The sequence below is a fragment of the Coregonus lavaretus genome, assembly GCF_964263955.1.
Source record: "Coregonus lavaretus genome assembly, chromosome: 10".
Lineage (NCBI taxonomy): Eukaryota > Metazoa > Chordata > Actinopteri > Salmoniformes > Salmonidae > Coregonus > Coregonus lavaretus.
The window spans coordinates 55,426,149-55,432,148 of NC_139997.1; positions in this window are offsets into that span (position 1 = coordinate 55,426,149).

Sequence of the window (6,000 nt, forward strand, 5' to 3'; positions counted from 1 at the left end):
TAAAAATAAATTATTTCAGAATAACAGTAACAATTCATTTATTTTTAGATAAACTTTTTTTGGAGTTAATGTACAACACAAAGTTTTGATTCACTGAATCAACAAATAGTCTATCAGGGATTTTGCTAAAGGATGTCTATCAGGGATTTTGCTAAAGGATGTCACTTTGGTTTGATCCTAGAGAATTCTCATCACAGGCACTTCTTCCTCGTCCTCCTCATTGGTGACTTGGACCTCCTGGACACTGGCAGAGTTATCTGGCGCAGAGTTGGTGAATACGTTCTCCAGGGCACGTAAGTCCAGTGGTGGGACCAAACCTAGAAGCTCAGAGGCAGTGGGGGCCTGCTCTTGACCTTGACATCTCTGCCCGCACTCTCCACTCTGCAGAAACGGGTAGTCTCTGTTGAGAAGGGAAAATGTGGACTCATGCTGATCGTAGTTGTCATCATAGGGGTAGCCCGGAGTAACCATGGGAGTAACCATGGGGTTGGAGAATTCCTGGGGTTGGAGAACTGGGTAAGAGTATGGGCCGTGTGGGTAAGGGTATGATCTGAAAGAATAAAACAATCCCAGGATGATGGTGTTTCAAATGACCATAGTTACATTTTTACCACTAACCTGCACAATTATAAAACATCAAACAGCATACCTAAGTAGAACTGAATTTGTATTCAAGATGAAAGAGCATTCATTGCTCACCCTGGTGGATAAAAATTGGGTCCAGGCATGAAGTAGGGTGGCGCAAAGGGAAAGCGAGGGGTAGGGAAGAGGCCTGCTGGATGTGGCATGGGAGATGGAGGATACATGTGAGGGTGAGCCATGTTAGGGAGTGGCATTTGGAGACCTCTGGAGCTGGATGCCATGCTTGTTGAGGGCATCTCACTGGCAGAACTGTAGTACGCCTGTTGCCTGCAGATTTTCCTGGGTTTGGGAGCTACTTCAGGGTTGCTGGCAAAGGGGCTGGCTTCACGCTTGCGTTCTGCAGGCTTACCACCAGAGGGTGTGGCTGTTGGGTGGGGGCTGGAAGTAGTCTGGAAGAATATGGAGACTGGGCTGGTACTCTGAGAGGCGTTTGGAGCTGCCGTTGTAGTCACCTGGACACCATTAGAGCCTGGGGAAGACAAAACCATAACAATTACAGTATTTAGTTTCATACTACGATGTATTATTCTTGCTGTTACAGCAACTGGGTCGTTCCATGAAAAGAGTGCCTTTTGCGTCCCTTTGATATTTCAAGTAGAAATTGTACACCAATATTACATTTTAAAAGCCTGTTATATTAAATGAACTGCCCTTTAATATATACCACAAGGAAAATTCAATAAATCCAATTTTTTATATGAAAAGACTTGCTCGTGCAAAAATTCAGCATTTTGACAAGTCCCTCCATGCACCATCTGTGACTTCTAGGAAGATTTTAACCCACTTAAACCCAAAATGTTTTCACCTTCGTTGTAAAGCCCTAGCTATTTTGTTGCTTTGACAAAGTCATTTCTGAAGATTATTATTTATTTAATGTGATTAGTGAATCACTTACATCTGTCCCTTACTTTAAGGTCAACGCTGTTACGTGAACTGAATTCTCGTTTTAATATGGTGAAACTATTCCTTAAAAAAAAAAAAATCTGAACATCTAATAGTGAAATCATAGTGTAACAGCAGGTGAGCTCGTTCTACTCTTTTTGGCAACTTTCTGGTGTTTTGAGGTGGAAAACTGAGCGGGTCAAGCATATAGTAACACGTCAACCCTTTTACCCGTAGATAGAGAAGCTAAAAATGTTTTCACTCCGTGTTTCACACAACAAGCTTCCATTCTCCATGTCACAAGGGGATTTATGGCTGATTTAAGAAAAAATTGTCAACCCTGTTGCTTTATTTGGCACTTAGTAATTTGTTTATTTAACCTCTTACGATGGGAAAATATATATTTCTTACAGTGGCTTGCGAAAGTATTCACCCCCCTTGGCATTTTTCCTATTTTGTTGCCTTACAACCTGGAATTAAAATGGATTTTTGGGGGGTTTGTATCATTTGATTTACACAACATGCCTACCACTTTGAAGATGCAAAATATTTTTTATTGTGAAACAAACAAAGAAATAAGACCAAAAAACAGAAAACTTGAGCGTGCATAACTATTCCCCCCCCCAAAGTCAATACTTTGTAGAGCCACCTTTTGCAGCAATTACAGCTGCAAGTCTCTTGGGGTATGTCTCTATAAGCTTGGCACATCTAGCCACTGGGATTTTTGCCCATTCTTCAAGGCAAAACTGCTCCAGCTCCTTCAAGTTGGATTGGTTCCGCTGGTGTACAGCAATCTTTAAGTCATACCACAGATTCTCAATTGGATTGAGGTCTGGGCTTTGACTAGGCCATTCCAAGACATTTAAAAATGTTTCCCCTTAAACCACTCAAATGTTGCTTTAGCAGTATGCTTAGGGTGATTGTCCTGCTGGAAGGTGAACCTCTGTCCCAGTCTCAAATCTCTGGAAGACTGAAACAGGTTTCCCTCAAGAATTTAGCGCCATCCATCATTCCTTCAATTCTGACCAGTTTCCCAGTCCCTGCTGATAAAAAACATCTCCACAGCATGATGCTGCCACCACCATGTTTCACTGTGGGGATGGTGTTCTGGGGGTGATGAGAGGTGTTGGGTTTGCACCAGACATAGCGTTTTCCTTGATGGCCAAAAAGCTCAATTGTAGTCTCATCTGACCAGAGTACCTTCTTCCATATGTTTGGGGAGTCTCCCACATGCCTTTTGGCGAACACCAAATCTGTTGGCTTATTTTTTTCTTTAAGCAATTGCTTTAATCTGGCTACTCTTCCGTAAAGCCCAGCTCTGTGGAGTGTACGGCTTAAAGTGGTCCTATGGACAGATACTCCAATCTCCGCTGTGGAGCTTTGCAGCTCCTTCAGGGTTATCTTTGGTCTCTGTTGCCTCTCTGATTAATGCCCTCCTGCCTGGTTCATGAGTTTTGGTGGGTGGCCCTCTCTTGGCAGGTTTGTTGTGGTGCCATATTCGTTCCATTTTTTAATAATGGATTTAATGGTGCTCCGTGGCTGTTTTTTTATAACCCAACCCTGATATGTACTTCTCCACAACTTTGTCCCTGACCTGTTTGGAGAGCTCATTGGTCTTCATGGTGCCGCTTGCTTGGTGGTTCCCCTTGCTTAGTGGTGTTGCAGACTCTGGGGCCTTTCAGAACAGGTGTGTAAATACTAAGATCATGTGACAGATCATGTGACACTTAGATTGCACACAGGTGGACTTTATTTAACTAATTATGTGACTTCTGAAGGTAATTGGTTGCACCAGATCTTACTTAGGAGCTTCATCGCAAAGGGGGTGAATACATATGCACGCACCACTTTTCCGTTATTTATTTTTCGGAATAATTTTAAACAAAAAAGACTTACAGTCAGTTAGTTTTATGAAGCTGAACATGTGCTCTTTATGACAGAATGTTAATTAGGTGAAATCAAAATATAAGTATGTTTTTGTAGTCTGTGTTAGTTGTATGGAGAATTTGTGCACTAAATGAGAGTGTGTGAGGTAGATTTTCGCATTGGCTGGTAGAATGGCTATTCTTACCAGCCACATTGGTAGGTGGTCACACAGAGCATTTGGGAGAATTGTTTTTATTTATCCAAAGCCCAAATGTATATGTTAATGTAAAAAAAAATATATATATATACAGTACCAGTCAAAAGTTTGGACACACCTACTCATTCAAGGGTTTTTCTTTATTTTTACTATTTTCTACATTGTAGAATAATAGTGAACACAACAAAACTATTAAATAACACATATGGAATAATGTAGTAACCAAATAAGTGTTCAACAAATTAGAATATATTTTATATTTGAAATTCTTCAAATAGCCACCCTTTGCCTCGATGACAGCTTTGCACACTCTTGGCATTCTCTCAACCAGATTCACCTGGAATGCTTTTCCAACAGTCTTGAAGGAGTTCCCACATATGCTGAGCACTTGTTGGCTGCTTTTCCTTCACTCTGCCATCCGACTCATCCCAAACTATCTCAATTGGGTTGAGGTCGGGGGATTGTGGAGGCCAGGTCATCCTATGCAGCACTCCATCACTCTCCTTCTTGGTAAAATAGCCCTTACATAACCTGGAGGTGTGTTGGGTCATTATCCTGTGGAAAAACAAATGATAGTCCCACTAAGCCCAAACCAGATGGGATGCCGTATCGCTGCAGAATGTTGTGGTAGCCATGCTGGTTAAGTGTGCCTTGAATTCTAAATAAAGCAGTCCCACACCATAACACCTCCTCCTCCATTCTTTACGGTGGGAACTACACATGCGGAGATCATCCGTTCACCCACACCGCGTCTCACAAAGACACAGCGTTTTGAACCAAAAATCTCCAATTTGGACTCCAGATCAAAGGACACATTTCCACCGGTCTAATGTCCATTGCTCGTGTTTCATGGCCCAAGCAGGTCTCTTCTTCTTATTGGTGTCCTTTAGTAGTGGTTTCTTTGCAGCAATTCGACCATGAAGGCCTGATTCACACAGTCCCCTCTGAACAATTGATGTTGAGATGTGTCTGTTAGTTGAACTCTGTGAAGCATTTATTTGGGCTGCAATTTCTGAGGCTGGTAAGTCTAATGAACTTATCCTTCCATTCCTGTGGCCATCCTCATGAGAGCCAGTTTCATCATTGCACTTGATGGTTTTTGCGACTGCACTTGAAGAAACGTTCAAAGTCTTGAAATGTTCCGTATTGACTGACCTTCATGTCTTAAAGTAATGATGGACTGTCGTTTCTCTTTGCTTATTTGAGCTGCTTTTGCCATAATATGGACTTGGTCTTTTACCAAATAGGGCTATCTTCTGTATACCTCCCCTACCTTGTCACAACACAACTGATTGTCTCAAACGCATTAAAAAGGAAATAAATTCCACTATTTAACTTTTAACAAGGCACACCTGTTAATTGAAATGCATTCCAGGTGACTACCTCATGAAGCTGGTTGAGAGAATGCCAAGAGTGTGCAAAGCTGTCATCAAGGCAAAGGGTGGCTATTTGAAGAATCTCAAATATAAAATATATTTTGATTTGTTGAACACTTTTTTGGTTACTACATGATTCCATATGTGTTATTTTATAGTTTTCATGTCTTCACTATTATTCTACAATGTAAAAAATAGTAAAAATAAAGAAGAACCCTTGAATGAGTAGGTGTGCCCAAACTTTTGACTGGTAGTGTATATGCATATATATATATATATATATATATATATATATATATATATATATATATATATACACAGTGGGGAGAACAAGTATTTGATACACTGCTGATTTTGCAGGTTTTCCTACTTACAAAGCATGTAGAGGTCTGTAATTTTTATCATAGGTACACTTAAATTGTGAGAGACGGAATCTAAAACAAAAATCCAGAAAATCACATTGTATGATTTTTAAGTAATTAATTTGCATTTTATTGCATGACATAAGTATTTGATCACCTACAAACCAGTAAGAATTCCGGCTCTCACAGACCTGTTAGTTTTTCTTTAAGGAGCCCTCCTGTTCTCCACTCATTACCTGTATTAACTGCACCTGTTTGAACTCGTTACCTGTATAAAAGACACCTGTCCACACACTCAATCAAACAGACTCCAACCTCTCCACAATGGCCAAGACCAGAGAGCTGTGTAAGGACATCAGGGATAAAATTATGGGCTGGGATGGGCTACAGGACAATAGGCAAGCAGCTTGGTGAGAAGGCAACAACTGTTGGCGCAATTATTAGAAAATGGAAGAAGTTCAAGATGACGGTCAATCACCCTCGGTCTGGGGCTCCATGCAAGATCTCACCTCGTGGGGCATCAATGATCATGAGGAAGGTGAGGGACCAGCCCAGAACTACACGGCAGGACCTGGTCAATGACCTGAAGAGAGCTGGGACCACAGTCTCAAAGAAAACCATTAGTAACACACTACGCCGTCATGGATTAAAATCC